The 18429-nt window shown below is 46.5% G+C and overlaps 1 pseudogene; it reads right to left on the reverse strand.

The window, feature by feature from the left end:
- Positions 1-18429, reverse strand: part of LOC116371245 (CCR4-NOT transcription complex subunit 2-like) — a 92387-nt pseudogene that overhangs the window by 21896 nt on the left and 52062 nt on the right.

Raw genomic sequence — 18429 nt, forward strand, 5'->3', positions numbered from 1 at the left:
CACAGGAAGAGAAGCAGAGTAGATTCTAGAGAGAGAGAGAGAGAAACAGGAAGAGAAGCAGAGTAGATTCTGGAGAGAGAAACAGGAAGAGAAGCAGAGTAGATTCTGGAGAGAGAGACAGGAAGAGAAGCAGAGTAGATTCTAGAGAGAGAGAGAGAAACAGGAAGAGAAGCAGAGTAGATTCTGGAGAGAGAAACAGGAAGAGAAGCAGAGTAGATTCTGGAGAGAGAGACAGGAAGAGAAGCAGAGTAGATTCTAGAGAGAGAGAGAGAAACAGGAAGAGAAGCAGAGTAGATTCTGGAGAGAGAAACAGGAAGAGAAGCAGAGTAGATTCTGGAGAGAGAGACAGGAAGAGAAGCAGAGTAGATTCTGGAGAGAGGAACAGGAAGAGAAGCAGAGAGGAACAGGAAGAGAAGCAGAATAGATTCTGGAGAGAGGAACAGGAAGAGAAGCAGAGTAGATTCTGGAGAGAGACAGGAAGAGAAGCAGAGAGGAACAGGAAGAGAAGCAGAGTAGATTCCGGGGAGGGATGAAGAGGCATAGTGAAAGAGTACATTCTACACAGGGAGGAAGAATCCTGTTACCCCCCGAGTCCCACTATCTTTCCCTGTGCGGTTGGTTCTCCTCCGAACACTAAAGATACAGTCTAATAACGTCACTGAAACGGTCTTCACCGAACTGAACTACTTCCTGTGGGATAAATAGAACTACACTTCAGAACAGAAAAACAGGGAAACTAACACTGGCTTCTGGGTGACGGGGCAGTATTTGCACGTCCGGATGAAATGTATGCCCAAATTCAACTGCCTGCTACTCATCCCCAGACAATAAGATATGCATATTATTAGTAGATGGAAAACACTCTGCAGTTTCTAAAACTGTTTGAATCATGTCTGTGAGTATAACATAACTTATTTAGCAGGCGAAACCCCGAGGACAAACCATTCAGATTTGTTGTTGTTGAGGTCACTCTCTTGTCAATGGGTTTTCATTGGGAATGCAGATTTCTAAGGGACCTTCTTGCAGTTCCTATCGCTTCCACTGGATGTCAACAGTCTTTAGAAATTGGTTGAGGATTTTCCTTTGTGTAATGAAGAAGTACGGCCATCTTGAACAAGGGTCACTTGAAGTGTACTGTTAGATAGAGGCGCATGACCAGAAAGCTAGCTTCAGTTTAATCAATTATTTATGTAAAAAAAAATACCTAAAGTTGTATTACAAAAGTAGTTTGAAATGTTTTGGCAAAGGTTACAGGGAAACTTTGGAATATTTTGTAGTCACGTTGAGCAAGTTGGAACCGGTGTTTTTCTGGATCAAACGCACCAAATAAAAATTGACATTTTGGATATATATTGACAGAATTCATCGAACAAAAAGGACCCTTTGTGATGTTTATGGGACATATTGGAGTGCCAACAGAAGAAGCTCGTCAAAGGCATGATTTATATGTTTATTTCTGCGTTTTGTGTCGCGCCTGCAGGGTTGAAATATGTTTTCTCTCTTTGTTTACTATGATGCCATCCTCAGATAACAGCATCGTTTGCTTTCGCCTAAAAGCCTTTTTGAAATCTGACATGTTGGCTGGATTCACAACAAGTGTAGCTTTAATTTAGTATCTTACATGTGTGATTTAATGGAAGTTTGATTTTTATAGGAATTGATTTGAATTTGGCGCTCTGCATTTCCCCTGGCTTTTGGGACGCTAGCGTCCCACATATCCCAGAGAGGTTAAGCAGCCCTCCTACAATGGATTTCAAAAGCCACGTCCATAGTAAACAGCAGCTCACAAGTCCCTCATCCGTCTCCCTCTCAATCCATTAGAGATGCTGTTTCAGACAGTGACCGTGTTGATTTCCCCAGCAGCTCTCATACCCCCTGCTACTAGAACACATGTCCCTGCAACATGAATCAATAACAAGTTAGTTTGTCCTAGTTTAGTTCCAGGTCTCTCTACCCATTGACGAAGCCTCAGAGCTGAGCTACATTAGTCACACAGGCGATGATCAACTCCACTCAGCAGGAACACCACCAAACGGACCTTATATATCAAATGTCTAAGTTCCTCCTAGAGATTAAAGACCCACCGTTTTGCTGTCGTCGTTGTTCGACGTGGGGTCCTTGTAGTTGGGACCAGGCAGTGCAGGGAAGTCCTCGTTATGGATGGAGAAGTCTTGGGACTGTTCGTTTGAGGGTTTGGTGACCATTCCAACTGCAGTACAGGAGAGGACAGGATGGACAGGCTGTAAGCTCAGGTAAATACAGGGACAGAGAAGATCTCTCCGGAAGACAACCATCAATATCATCGCATCCCAGCAACCCAGAAGCAAAGGTAACCATGTTTTATTTTCTCACAGACTGGGACACACTCTCACCATAGAGAGCCCTCCCAGCCAGGAGGTCTCACCATAGAGAGCCCTCCCAGCCAGGAGGTAGGAGGTCTCACCATAGAGAGCCCTCCCAGCCAGGAGGTAGGGGGTCTCACCATAGAGAGCCCTCCCAGCCAGGAGGTAGGAGGTCTCACCATAGAGAGCCCTCCCAGCCAGGAGGTAGGAGGTCTCACCATGGAGAGCCGTCCCAGCCAGGAGGTAGGAGGTCTCACCATAGAGAGCCCTCCCAGCCAGGAGGTAGGAGGTCTCACCATAGAGAGCCCTCCCAGCCAGGAGGTAGGGGGTCTCACCATAGAGAACCCTCCCAGCCAGAAGGTAGGGGGTCTCACCATAGAGAGCCCTCCCAGCCAGGAGGTAGGGGGTCTCACCATAGAGAACCCTCCCAGCCAGGAGGTAGGAGGTCTCACCATAGAGAGCCCTCCCAGCCAGGAGGTAGGGGGTCTCACCATAGAGAACCCTCCCAGCCAGAAGGTAGGGGGTCTCACCATAGAGAGCCCTCCCAGCCAGGAGGTAGGGGGTCTCACCATAGAGAACCCTCCCAGCCAGGAGGTAGGGGGTCTCACCATAGAGAGCCCTCCCAGCCAGGAGGTTGGGGGTCTCACCATAGAGAGCCCTCCCAGCCAGGAGGTAGGAGGTCTCACCATAGAGAGCCCTCCCAGCCAGGAGGTAGGGGGTCTCACCATAGAGAGCCCTCCCAGCCAGGAGGTAGGAGGTCTCACCATAGAGAGCCCTCCCAGCCAGGAGGTAGGAGGTCTCACCATAGAGAGCCCTCCCAGCCAGGAGGTAGGGGGTCTCACCATAAGGAGCCCTCCCAGCCAGTGGGTTGAGGAGAGGAGGTAGGGGGTCTCACCATAGAGAACCAGTGGGTTGAGGAGAGGACGTAGGGGGTCTCACCATAAGGAGCCCTCCCAGCCAGTGGGTTGAGGAGAGGAGGTAGGGGGTCTCACCATAAGGAGCCCTCCCAGCCAGTGGGTTGAGGAGAGGAGGTAGGGGGTCTCACCATAAGGAACCCTCCCAGCCAGTGGGTTGAGGAGAGGAGGTAGGGGGTCTCACCATAGAGAACCAGTGGGTTGAGGAGAGGAGGTAGGAGGTCTCACCATAGAGAACCAGTGGGTTGAGGAGAGGAGGTAGGAGGTCTCACCATAGAGAACCAGTGGGTTGAGGAGAGGAGGTAGGAGGTCTCACCATAGAGAACCAGTGGGTTGAGGAGAGGAGGTAGGAGGTCTCACCATAGAGAACCAGTGGGTTGAGGAGAGGAGGTTGGGGGTCTCACCATAGAGAACCAGTGGGTTGAGGAGAGGAGGTAGGGGGTCTCACCATAGAGAACCAGTGGGTTGAGGAGTGGAGTTAGGGGGTCTCACCATAGAGAACCAGTGGGTTGAGGAGAAGAGGTAGGGGGTCTCACCATAGAGAACCAGTGGGTTGAGGAGAGGAGGTAGGGGGTCTCACCATAAGGAGCCCTCCCAGCCAGTGGGTTGAGAAGAGGAGGTAGGGGGTCTCACCATAAGGAGCCCTCCCAGCCAGTGGGTTGAGGAGAGGAGGTAGGGGGTCTCACCATAAGGAGCCCTCCCAGCCAGTGGGTTGAGGAGAGGAGTAGGGTTCCCACCTCCTTCCCTCCGACTCCGGTCTGCTAACGCTGGGAAGTCTGACAAGTCCAGACCTGTCACGTTTTCACTTCCATCTACAGCAGGAAGAGAGACAGGACAAGAGAACAGTTAGTCAAGTCCCCTCCGTCTACAGCAGGAAGAGAGACAGGACAAGAGAACAGTTAGTCAAGTCCCCTCCGTCTACAGCAGGAAGAGAGACAGGACAAGAGAACAGTTAGTCAAGTCCCCTCCGTCTACAGCAGGAAGAGAGACAGGACAAGAGAACAGTTAGTCAAGTCCCCTCCGTCTACAGCAGGAAGAGAGACAGGACAAGAGAACAGTTAGTCAAGTCACCTCCGTCTACAGCTACAGAGAAACAAACCTCCATCTAGTCAGTTAGAGAGAAACAAACCTCCATCTAGTCAGTTAGAGAGAAACAAACCTCCATCTAGTCAGTTAGCGAGAAACAAACCTCCATCTAGTCAGTTAGCGAGAAACAAACCTCCATCTAGTCAGTTAGCGAGAAACAAACCTCCATCTAGTCAGTTGGCGAGAAACAAACCTCCATCTAGTCAGTTAGCGAGAAACAAACCTCCATCTAGTCAGTCAGAGAAACAAACCTCCATCTAGTCAGTTACAGAGAAACAAACCTCCATCTAGTCAGTTACAGAGAAACAAACCTCCATCTAGTCAGTTAGAGAGAAACAAACCTCCATCTAGTCAGTTACAGAGAAACAAACCTCCATCTAGTCAGTTAGAGAGAAACAAACCTCCATCTAGTCAGTTAGAGAGAAACAAACCTCCATCTAGTCAGTTAGAGAGAAACAAACCTCCATCTAGTCAGTTACAGAGAAACAAACCTCCATCTAGTCAGTTAGAGAGAAACAAACCTCCATCTAGTCAGTTAGAGAGAAACAAACCTCCATCTAGTCAGTTAGAGAGAAACAAACCTCCATCTAGTCAGTTAGAGAAACAAACCTCCATCTAGTCAGTTAGAGAGAAACAAACCTCCATCTAGTCAGTTAGCGAGAAACAAACCTCCATCTAGTCAGTTAGAGAGAAACAAACCTCCATCTAGTCAGTCAGAGAAACAAACCTCCATCTAGTCAGTTACAGAGAAACAAACCTCCATCTAGTCAGTTAGAGAGAAACAAACCTCCATCTAGTCAGTCAGAGAAACAAACCTCCATCTAGTCAGTTAGAGAGAAACAAACCTCCATCTAGTCAGTTAGAGAGAAACAAACCTCCATCTAGTCAGTTAGCGAGAAACAAACCTCCATCTAGTCAGTTAGAGAGAAACAAACCTCCATCTAGTCAGTTACAGAGAAACAAACCTCCATCTAGTCAGTCAGAGAAACAAACCTCCATCTAGTCAGTTACAGAGAAACAAACCTCCATCTAGTCAGTTAGAGAGAAACAAACCTCCATCTAGTCAGTTAGAGAGAAACAAACCTCCATCTAGTCAGTTAGCGAGAAACAAACCTCCATCTAGTCAGTTAGAGAGAAACAAACCTCCATCTAGTCAGTTACAGAGAAACAAACCTCCATCTAGTCAGTTAGCGAGAAACAAACCTCCATCTAGTCAGTTAGAGAGAAACAAACCTCCATCTAGTCAGTTAGAGAGAAACAAACCTCCATCTAGTCAGCTACAGAGAAACAAACCTCCATCTAGTCAGTTACAGAGAAACAAACCTCCATCTAGTCAGTTACAGAGAAACAAACCTCCATCTAGTCAGTTAGAGAGAAACAAACCTCCATCTAGTCAGTTAGAGAGAAACAAACCTCCATCTAGTCAGTTAGAGAGAAACAAACCTCCATCTAGTCAGTTACAGAGAAACAAACCTCCATCTAGTCAGTTAGAGAAACAAACCTCCATCTAGTCAGTTAGAGAGAAACAAACCTCCATCTAGTCAGTCAGAGAAACAAACCTCCATCTAGTCAGTTACAGAGAAACAAACCTCCATCTAGTCAGTTACAGAGAAACAAACCTCCATCTAGTCAGTTAGAGAAACAAACCTCCATCTAGTCAGTTAGAGAGAAACAAACCTCCATCTAGTCAGTCAGAGAAACAAACCTCCATCTAGTCAGTCAGAGAAACAAACCTCCATCTAGTCAGTTACAGAGAAACAAACCTCCATCTAGTCAGTTAGAGAAACAAACCTCCATCTAGTCAGTTAGAGAGAAACAAACCTCCATCTAGTCAGTCAGAGAAACAAACCTCCATCTAGTCAGTTACAGAGAAACAAACCTCCATCTAGTCAGTTAGAGAGAAACAAACCTCCATCTAGTCAGTTAGAGAGAAACAAACCTCCATCTAGTCAGTTAGAGAAACAAACCTCCATCTAGTCAGAGAAACAAACCTCCATCTAGTCAGTTAGAGAGAAACAAACCATTAGTCAGTTAGAGAAACAAACCACAAAAGAAATTATCAAATTACTACTATAACTTTCTGTCATCAATGAAGGGTATCAATCAGACAGCCAATCAATGTCTTGAACATCACCTGTTCCGTTGAAGATGTTGCTGGGTAACGAGTTGTTCATCCCGAACGATGGATTCCGGTTCATTCCAAACCCCGACATACTGAAACAGAGACACTATTTCAGTCGGGAATTCAAGTTCACATTTTACTCATTCAGTAGATGCTCTTACCCAGGGCAAATGACAAAACATGGTCATCCTGAAACACACACCATTTCACTTTAATTCCTGTTTCAAGTTGTTAAGTCTTAAAACCGCGCAATATAGAAAAGTCCTTAAAAAAGTCCAAACCCCCCATAACACCCTAAGGCAGTCATAGGTACAGGCTGATATGACATACGGTAACCTAGTAATAATGGGTCACTGCTGAGCACCCCAGTCACTGCTGAGCACCCCAGTCACTGCTGAGCACCCCAGTCACTGCTGAGCACCCCAGTCACTGCTGAGCACCCCAGTCACTGCTGAGCACCCCAGTCACTGCTGAGCACCCCAGTCACTGCTGAGCACCACAGTCACTGCTGAGCACCCCAGTCACTGCTGAGCACCCCAGTCACTGCTGAGCTCCCCAGTCACTGCTGAGCACCACAGTCACTGCTGAGCACCCCAGTCACTGCTGAGCACCCCAGTCACTGCTGAGCACCCCAGTCACTGCTGAGCACCCCAGTCACTGCTGAGCACCCCAGTCACTGCTGAGCACCCCAGTCACTGCTGAGCACCCCAGTCACTGCTGAGCACCCCACTGCTGAGCACCACAGTCACTGCTGAGCTCCCCAGTCACTGCTGAGCACCACAGTCACTGCTGAGCACCCCAGTCACTGCTGAGCACCCCAGTCACTGCTGAGCACCCCAGTCACTGCTGAGCACCCCAGTCACTGCTGAGCACCCCAGTCACTGCTGAGCACCCCAGTCACTGCTGAGCACCCCAGTCACTGCTGAGCACCCCAGTCACTGCTGAGCACCCCAGTCACTGCTGAGCACCCCAGTCACTGCTGAGCACCCCAGTCACTGCTGAGCACCCCAGTCACTGCTGAGCACCACAGTCACTGCTGAGCACCACAGTCACTGCTGAGCACCACAGTCATCACATGATCTTACTCTGAACCAAGCTAAAGGTAATTTCTCCCTGTTTCAAGGCTAATTTCATGTCATTGATGAGACCAATAACAGACATTTCATAGCACTGTGTCTGGTAGAGCTTGACATAGAAACTATGAAGGATAGTTGGCTTCCACGTTTGCCTCTGAATGCAGATGGGCCACAGTGAAGACCTGTAAAGGACTGTATTCTCAGGCTCACGGTGCTGATCTAGAATCAGGTCCCCCATGGCCATATAATGATGATAGAAAAGGCTAAACGGATCCCAAACTGGTTGCTGTAATCCTACAGTAGAGACTGGGGAAACAACGGACGGAAGTCTCCTCTGGCTAAATGACTAGCGTGTTACATCAGGAAGGAGTGATGCATTACAACCTACACTGTTTTCTAACCAGTAAAATGGAGTTCGCTCAGCTGTGAGGGCATTTTAAAACACCCCCCCCCCCCCCCATGCCAAATGGGAATCTGTAGGCCAATCTTCAAAAACAGCCCTTTCATCCAATGAAAACATTCGACCTTGTGCTTGATAGAAAGCCCTTATTAACTTCTTATGGCTGGGGGGCAGTATCAAGTAGCTTGGTTGAATAAGGTGCCCAGAGTAAACTGCCTGCTACTCAGGCCCAGAAGCTAAGATATGCATATTATTAGTAGATTTGGATAGAAAACACTCTGAAGTTTCTAAAACTGTTTGAATGATGTCTGAGCATAACAGAACTCGTACGGCAGTCAAAAACCAGAGAAGAAAATCAAACCAGGAAGTGGGAAATCTGAGGTTTGTTGTTTTTCAAAATCTTTGCCTATCCAAGATACCTACTGTATCTTGCCTATCTTGCTCTGTACCATCACACATTCATATATCTTTATGTACATATTCTTTATCCCCTTACACTTGTGTGTATAAGACAGTAGTTTTGGAATTGTTAGTTAGATTACTGCATTGTCGGAACTAGAAGCACAAGCATTTCGCTACACTCGCATTAACATCTGCTAACCATGTGTATGTGACAAATAAAATTTGATTTGATATGGTGTCAATTTGGTGAGATTGCACTTCCTAAGGCTTCCACTAGATGTCAGTCTTTAGAACCTTGTTTCAGGCTTCTACTGTGGAGGAGAGAATAAGAGCTGATTGAGTAAGGGGTCTGCCTGAAGGCCATGAGCTCAGTCAGGCACGCTCCCGTGAGACGTAGCTGCTTTCCATTGCATTTCTAAAGACAAAGGAATTCTCAGATTTTAACAAATCTTCAATAATGTTTCAAACATCCTAAAGATTGATTCTATACATCGTTTGACATGTTTCTACGAACTGTAATGGAATTTGACTTCTCGTCTGGTCTGCGCATCGCGAATTTGGATTTGTGAACTAAAGGTGCGAACAAAAAGGAGCTATTCGGACATAAATGGACTTTATCGAACAAAACTAACATTTATGGTGGAACTGGGATTCCTGTGAGTGCATTCTGATGAAGATCATCAAAGGTAATGAATATTTATAACTATTTCTGACTTCTGTTGACTCCACAACATGGCGAATATCTGTATGGCTTGTTTTGGTCTCTGAGCACTGTACTCAGATTATAGCACGGTGTGCTTTCTCGATAAAGCTGTTTTGAAATCTGACACAGCGGTTGCATTAAGGAGAAGTTTATCTAAAGTTCCATGCATAACACATATCTTTTATCAATGTTTATTATGAGTATTTCTGTAAATTGATGTGGCTCTCTGCAAAATCACCAGATGTTTTGGAAGCAAAACATTACTGAACGTAACACGCCAATGTAAACTGAGATTTTTGGATATAAATATGAACTTTATCGAACAAAACATACATGTATTGTGTAACATGAAGTCCTATGAGTGTCTTCTGATGAAGATCAAAGGTTAGTGATTAATTGTATCTATATTTCTGTTTTTTGTGACTCCTCTCTTTGGATGGAAAAAATGGCTGGGTTTTTCTGTGACTAGGTACTGACCTAACATCATCAGATGGTGTGCCTTCGTCGTAAAGCCTGTTTGAAAATCGGACACTGTGGTGGGATTAACAACAAGTTGATCTTTAAAATGGTGCAAAATACTTGTATGTTTGAGGAATTTTAATCATGAGATTTCCGTTGTTTGAATTTGGCGCCCTGCACTTTCACTGGCTGTTGTCATATCGATCCCGTTAACGGGATCTCAGCCGTAAGAGGTTTTTAATGCACTGGACTGATCCTAATGGGTTAGCTAGACAGATACATAACTACCACACACACACTTTAGACACACATATACACATATCTATTGTTGTCATATATAACAGGTTTACACACCATCTCCATGGAGATAGATGTGGACTACTTCCTCTGTACTGTAGTGTGAGGACTAATTAGCTACACTGGGGAAGAATCAAAGTGATGACAGAGGAGAAAAGGAGAGGAAGTGCAGGAGGAGGAGGAGGAAGAGGAGAGAGATGAGATTGAAACGGCTTAGTTGACACCTATTCTCAGACCACTAAACACACCTTCAGGATAACGTAGTAGATATGTCTTCACACTCATCATTCTCCACATCATTCAGAGACAAATAGAAGAGAGGGTGAATAATACAGTCTACAACACAGTCTAGTCTACAATACAGTCTAGTCTACGCTACACGCTATACTCTACGCTACAATACAGTCTGTAATACAGTCTAATACAGTCTAGACTACAATCTAGGCTACACTACAGTCTACAATACAGTCTGTAATACAGTCTACAATACAGGATGCAATACAGTCTACAATACAGTCTGCAATACAGTCTGCAATACAGTCTGCAATACAGTCTGCAATACAGTCTACAATACAGTCTACAATACAGTCTACAATACAGTCTACAATACAGTCTGCAATACAGTCTGCAATACAGTCTGCAATACAGTCTGCAATACAGTCTGCAATACAGTCTGCAATACAGTCTGCAATACAGTCTACAATACAGTCTAGGATACAATAGTCTACAATACAGTCTACAATACAGTCTACAATACATTCTACAATACATTCTACAATACAGTCTAGGACGCTCTTCAGTCTAGGCCACACTACAGTCTACAAAACAAGTTACGCATTTTAACTGACCTTACTCATACCTCTTCTCTCCCTCACCCTCCCTTCTCTCCCTCACCCTCCCTTCTCTCCCTCACCCTCCCTTCTCTCCCTCACCCTCCCTTCTCTCCCTCACCCTCCCTTCTCTCCCTCACCCTCCCTTCTCTCCCTCACCCTCCCTTCTCTCCCTCACCCTCCCTTCTCTCCCTCACCCTCCCTTCTCTCCCTCACCCTCCCTTCTCTCCCTCACCCTCCCTCCTCTCTGTGCAGAGTTCTCAATCCCAGCTTGTGTTTACCCAAGGCAGTAAACAGCTCCTGACAGACAGACTCACTCTGTTAATGTCCTTACTGTACAACAACGTCTCCTTTCAGCCACAGAGTCCATCAATCACATCATAGGACAAGTCCAACAACTATTTTTATTGAGACTCAAGACTCCTTGATACATTATTGTTCTCATAGTTGCTAGTCTAGTGTATCTATCCTTTTCTATACCTGACAGAGGTGTACGGGAGCACACTTGGGGGAAGAGGAGCTGGGCTCTTGTGCTGTTAAAATCAAATTGTATTTGTCACATGCGCTGAATACAACAGGTGAAGACGTTGCCGTGAAATGCTTCCTGACGAGCCATTAACCAACAACGCAGTTCAAGAAATAGAGTTCAGAAAATATTTACTAAACAAAAGTTGTTGTTTTTAAAAAGCGAGGCTATATACAGGCGGTGCCGGTTAGTAACTAGGCTATATACAGGGGGTACCGGTTAGTAACGAGGCTATATACAGGCGGTGCCGGTTAGTAACTAGGCTATATACAGGGGGTACCGGTTAGTAACGAGGCTATATACAGGGGGTACCGGTTAGTAACGAGTCTATATACAGGGGGTACCGGTTAGTAACGAGGCTATATACAGGGGGTACCGGTTAGTAACGAGGCTATATACAGGGGGTACCGGTTAGTAACGAGGCTATATACAGGGGGTACCGGTTAGTAACGAGGCTATATACAGGGGGTACCGGTTAGTAACGAGGCTATATACAGGGGGTACCGGTTAGTAACGAGTCTATATACAGGGGGTACCGGTTAGTAACGAGGCTATATACAGGGGGTACCGGTTAGTAACGAGTCTATATACAGGGGGTACCGGTTAGTAACGAGGCTATATACAGGCGGTGCCGGTTAGTAACTAGGCTATATACAGGGGGTACCGGTTAGTAACGAGGCTATATACAGGGGGTACCGGTTAGTAACGAGTCTATATACAGGGGGTGCCGGTTAGTAACGAGTCTATATACAGGGGGTGCCGGTTAGTAACGAGTCTATATACAGGGGGTGCCGGTTAGTAACGAGGCTATATACAGGGGGTGCCGGTTAGTAACGAGGCTATATACAGGGGGTACCGGTTAGTAACGAGTCTATATACAGGGGGTGCCGGTTAGTAACGAGGCTATATACAGGGGGGTACCGGTTAGTAACGAGTCTATATACAGGGGGTGCCGGTTAGTAACGAGTCTATATACAAGGGGTGCCGGTTAGTAACGAGGCTATATACAGGGGGTGCCGGTTAGTAACGAGTCTATATACAGGGGGTGCCGGTTAGTAACGAGGCTATATACAGGGGGGTACCGGTTAGTAACGAGTCTATATACAGGGGGTGCCGGTTAGTAACGAGTCTATATACAAGGGGTGCCGGTTAGTAACGAGGCTATATACAGGGGGTGCCGGTTAGTAACGAGTCTATATACAGGGGGTGCCGGTTAGTAACGAGTCTATATACAGGGGGTGCCGGTTAGTAACGAGTCTATATACAGGGGGTGCCGGTTAGTAACGAGTCTATATACAGGGGGTGCCGGTTAGTAACGAGGCTATATACAGGGGGTACTGGTACAGAGTCAATGTGCGGGGGTACTGGTACAGAGTCAATGTGCGGGGGTACCGGTTAGTCGAGGTAGTTTGTACATGTAGGTAAGGGTAAAGTGACTATGCATAGAAAATATAACAGCGAGTAGCAGCAGTGTATTAAACAATGTGGTGTCAGTGTAAATAGTCCAGATGGACATTTGATGAACTGTTCAGGAGTCTTATTGCTTGGGGGATAGAAGCTGTTAAGGAGCCTTTTGGACCGAGACTTGGCGCTCCGGTACCGCTTGCCGTGCGGTAGCAGAGAGAACAGTCTATGACTTAGGTGATCAGGCCTACCACCGCTGGGTCATCAGGCCTACCACCGCTGGGTCATCAGGCCTACCACCGCTGGGTCATCAGGCCTACCACCGCTGGGTCATCAGGCCTACCACCGCTGGGTCATCAGGCCTACCACCGCTGGGTCATCAGGCCTACCACCGCTGGGTCATCAGGCCTACCACCGCTGGGTCATCAGGCCTACCACCGCTGGGTCATCAGGCCTACCACCGCTGGGTCATCAGGCCTACCACCGCTGGGTCATCAGGCCTACTACCGCTTTTACCTAGCCTTATCACCTGGGGGGGGCCCGTCAGGAAGTCCAGGATCCCGTTGCAGAGGGAGGTGTTTATAGTCCCAGGGTCCTTAGCTTAGTGATGAGCTGTGAGGGCACTATGGTGTTGAACGCTGAGCTGTAGTCAATGAACAACATTCACACATAGGGATTCCTTCTGTCCAGGTGGGAAAGAACAGTGTGGAGTGGGTCTAGGGTTTCTGGGATGATGGTGTTGATGTGAGCCTTTCAAAGCATTTCTCGGCTACAGGGCGGTAATCATTTAGGCAGGTTACCTTCGCTTCCCAGGGCAAGGGAACTATGGTGGTCTGTTTGAAACATGTTGGTATTACAGACTCAGTCAGGGAGAAGTTGAAAATGTCAGTGAAGACACTTGCCAGTTGCTGTGGCTAACCTAGTGATAATGTTTGTCTTTATTCCATGGAAGCAAAACGTTTGACTGGCTCCTATTCCATGGTTTTATACTGTAGCAGGGAGGTAAAAGGTTTGAATGGCTCCTATTCCATGGTTTTATACTGTAGTAGGGAGGTAAAAGGTTTGGCTGGCTTCTATTCCATGGTTTTATACTGTTAACTTCTTCGATATAGGGGGCGCTCTTAATTTTTGGATGAAAAACGTTCCCGTTTTAAACAAGATATTTTGTCACGAAAAGATGCTCGACTATGCATATAATTGACAGCTCTGGAAAGAAAACACTCTGACGTTTCCAAAACTGCAAAGATATGGTCTGTGAGTGCCACAGAACTGATGTTACAGGCGAAACCCAGATAAAAATCCAATCAGGAAGTGCCGCATTTTTTGAAACCGCCTCATTCCAATGACTCCTTATATGGCTGTGAAGGAGCTAGGAGTCAGCTTACGTTTTCCCCAAGGTGTCTACAGCATTGTGATGTATTTGTAGGCATATCATTGGAAGATTGACCATAAGAGACTACATCTACCAGGTGGTCGCTTGGTGTCCTCCGTTGCAATTATTGCATAATCTCCAGCTGCAGTATTTTTCCGTTTGCTTCTGATGAGAAGCCAACTGCCACCACTGATAGATTATCGAATAGATATGTGAAAAAAACCTTGAAGATTGATTCTAAACAACGTTAGCCATGTTTCTGTCGATATTATGGAGCTAATTTGGAAAAAAGTTTGCCGTTGTAAGTGACTGCATTTTCCGGTCTTTTTCTTAGCCAAACGTGATGAACAAAAACGGAGCTATTTCATCTACACAAATAATATTTTTGGGAAAAATGAACATTTGCTATCTAACTAAGAGTCTCGTCATTGAAAACATCCGAAGTTCTTCAAAGGTAAATGATTTTATTTGAATGCTTTTCTTGTTTTTGTGAAAATGTTGCCTGCTGAATGCTAGGCTTAATGCTATGCTAGGCTATCAATACTCTTACACAAATGCTTGTGTAGCTATGGTTGAAAAGCATATTTAGAAAATCTGAGATGACAGTGTTGTTAACAAAAGGCTAAGCTTGTGTTTCAATATATTTAATTAATTTCATTTGCGATTTTCATGAATAGGAAACGTTGCGTTATGGTAATGAGCTTGAGGCTATGATTACGCTCCCGGATACGGGATTGCTCGATGCTAGAGGTTAATTGTCTCACCGTTTCAAAGTCTGTCTTTATTATGTGTGACCAACAGGTCTCCATGGTTTCTATGTCCTGTCTTCACAATGTTTAATTCATCTAACCAACAGGTCTCCATGGTTTCTATGTCCTGTCTTCACAATGTTTAATACATCTAACCAACAGGTCTCCATGGTTTCTATGTCCTGTCTTCACAATGTTTAATTCATCTAACCAACAGGTCTCCATGGTTTCTATGTCCTGTCTTCACAATGTTCAATACATCTAACCAACAGGTCTCCATGGTTTCTATGTCCTGTCTTCACAATGTTTAATACATCTAACCAACAGGTCTCCATGTCCTGTCTTCACAATGTTTAATTCATCTAACCAACAGGTCTCCATGGTTTCTATGTCCTGTCTTCACAATGTTTAATACATCTAACCAACAGGTCTCCATGGTTTCTATGTCCTGTCTTCACAATGTTTAATTCATCTAACCAACAGGTCTCCGTGGTTTCTATGTCCTGTCTTCACAATGTTTAATTCATCTAACCAACAGGTCTCTGTGGTTTCTATGTCCTGTCTTCACAATGTTTAATACATCTAACCAACAGGTCTCCATGGTTTCTATGTCCTGTCTTCACAATGTTTAATTCATCTAACCAACAGGTCTCCATGGTTTTTATGTCCTGTCTTCACAATGTTTAATTCATCTAACCAACAGGTCTTCATGGTTTCTATGTCCTGTCTTCACAATGTTCAATACATCCCCCATTGATACGGTCTGGCTTCATTCTAGTGTTACCTGTTGATGGTGAAAGGTTGCCGTGACTGCTGTTGCTTGGGCATGCAGATGATGCTGGGAGAGGCACGGTTAGGGCTGCCCAGGCCCGAGCTGCCCAGGCTGTTGGTCCTGCCCCCACTAGGCATGCCCCCCACCATGACCTCCTGGCGCCCCACCTGCTGAGGGGTGTTCATCATGTTCCGCGTGTTCATGGGCAGGATGCCCCTACAGTGGGAAAAAAAAAAAGAGAGCGAGAGAACGAGAGCGACAGAGAGAGAGAGCGACAGAGAGAGCGAGAGAGTGAGCGACAGAGACAGAGACAGAGAGAGAGACACACAGAGAGAGAGACACACAGAGAGAGAGACACAGATATGATCAGGGTGGCGTGATCAGGACAACATGAAAAGCACCTCGTATAAAAAGAGAACCGCATAAGAATTGCTGATTCATCAAAACCTTGTTTTTATTAGACACGATGAGTGATATTGACCTACTAAAAACAACAGTCCTAACCCCATAGGGAGGAGCTCACCGGGCTGCTGACAGCTGCTCTGTCATGAACAACATGCTCCTTTTACCAAGCAACTAATGCATCAGTCGGCTGAATCAGGTTGGTAGAACCAGACATGCTGAGATGAATCCCAGAGCCAACTAGGTGACTGTCAATAGAAATGGTCAGCACGTGGCCTATAAGTGGAGGGGTGTACCTGCTTGGCGATGGAGGAGTATGGATGGACATTGTGGGGGCGACTCCAGAGGCAGGGGTAACGTGGCTCGGTAGCTGGTTGCCCTGTGGTAAGCTACGATTCAACTGAGCCGTGTTGCTCATGCCCCTCATAGGGAACCCTAGGGCACCTGGACGTCACAGACAACACAGACACAGGGGAGAAAGGTGGTTATAGTTGGGAGAAATACAGGCTTTAAAATGATCAGCTATATTCCTTTATTCAGTAGACATACACAGAAAGACGGGGGAGAAAGGCAGTGGGTTAGAGGAGTCGGGAGATAAACAGGCTTTGGACTGGTAAGTGGTTAGAGTCGGGAGATAAACAGGCTTTGGACTGGTAAGTGGTTAGAGTCGGGAGATAAACAGGCTTTGGACTGGTAAGTGGTTAGAGTCGGGAGATAAACAGGCTTTGGACTGGTAAGTGGTTAGAGTCGGGAGATAAACAGGCTTTGGACTGGTAAGTGGTTAGAGTCGGGAGATAAACAGGCTTTAGACTGGTAAGTGGTTAGAGTCGGGAGATAAACAGGCTTTGGACTGGTAAGTGGTTAGAGTCGGGAGATAAACAGGCTTTAGACTGGTAAGTGGTTAGAGTCGGGAGATAAACAGGCTTTGGACTGGTAAGTGGTTAGAGTCGGGAGATAAACAGGCTTTGGACTGGTAAGTGGTTAGAGTCGGGAGATAAACAGGCTTTGGACTGGTAAGTGGTTAGAGTCGGGAGATAAACAGGCTTTAGACTGGTAAGTGGTTAGAGTCGGGAGATAAACAGGCTTTAGACTGGTAAGTGGTTAGAGTCGGGAGATAAACAGGCTTTAGACTGGTAAGCTCTGAAGACGCTAGGCTATATTCCTGTAAAATACTTGGGAGAAACAGAGATGGAGTATTTCAAGACAACAGCTGACAGGAGAAGCACGATAGTGACAACATGGAACGGGGCCTAAAACCCAGAGGGCTACTGTATTTATATTGATCTGTGTACCAAGGTCGGCCTCAATTACACTTTCAACTCAGCCAATTCAATCCACGTCCTGCACTGAACAGGATATGGAGTTGACCGCAATCCTTTCCTGTAGAGCATTATGCCATAGGTAGGACATATTAACCTAGCTAAAGGATCAGACCGGAGGACGTGTGTTTAGTCCCAAATGGCATCTTATTCCCTATTAAGTACACTACTTTTGACCAGAGCTCTAAATGCAGGCTGAGCAGCGACAGAATGCAGGCTGAGCAGCGACAGAATGCAGGCTAGGCAGCGACAGAATGCAGGCTGAGCAGCGACAGAATGCAGGCTGAGCAGCGACAGAATGCAGGCTGAGCAGCGACAGAATGCAGGCTAGGCAGCGACAGAATGCAGGCTAAGCAGTGACAGAATGCAGGCTGAGCAGTGACAGAATGCAGGCTAAGCAGCGACAGAATGCAGGCTGAGCAGCGACAGAATGCAGGCTAGGCAGCGACAGAATGCAGGCTAAGCAATGACAGAATGCAGGCTGAGCAGTGACAGAATGCAGGCTGAGCAGCGACAGAATGCAGGCTGAGCAGCGACAGAATGCAGGCTGAGCAGCGACAGAATGCAGGCTAGGCAGCGACAGAATGCAGGCTAGGCAGCGACAGAATGCAGGCTAGGCAGCGACAGAATGCAGGCTAGGCAGCGACAGAATGCAGGCTAGGCAGCGACAGAATGCAGGCTAAGCAGCGACAGAATGCAGGCTAAGCAGCGACAGAATGCAGGCTAAGCAGCGACAGAATGCAGGCTAAGCAGCGACAGAATGCAGGCTAAGCAGCGACAGAATGCAGGCTAAGCAGCGACAGAATGCAGGCTAAGCAGCGACAGAATGCAGGCTAAGCAGCGATAGAATGCAGGCTAAGCAGCGATAGAATGCAGGCTAAGCAGCGATAGAATGCAGGCTAAGCAGCGATAGAATGCAGGCTAAGCAGTGATAGAATGCAGGCTGAGCAGTGATAGAATGCAGGCTGAGCAGTGATAGAATGCAGGCTGAGCAGTAACAGAATGCAGGCTGAGCAGTAACAGAATGCAGGCTGAGCAGTAACAGAATGCAGGCTGAGCAGTAACAGAATGCAGGCTAAGCAGTAACAGAATGCAGGCTAAGCAGTGATAGAATGCAGGCTGAGCAGTGATAGAATGCAGGCTGAGCAGTAACAGAATGCAGGCTGAGCAGTAACAGAATGCAGGCTGAGCAGTAACAGAATGCAGGCTAAGCAGTAACAGAATGCAGGCTAAGCAGTGATAGAATGCAGGCTA

This window comes from Oncorhynchus kisutch, unplaced genomic scaffold (genome assembly GCF_002021735.2).
Source record: "Oncorhynchus kisutch isolate 150728-3 unplaced genomic scaffold, Okis_V2 scaffold3051, whole genome shotgun sequence".
Classification (NCBI taxonomy): Eukaryota; Metazoa; Chordata; class Actinopteri; order Salmoniformes; family Salmonidae; genus Oncorhynchus; species Oncorhynchus kisutch.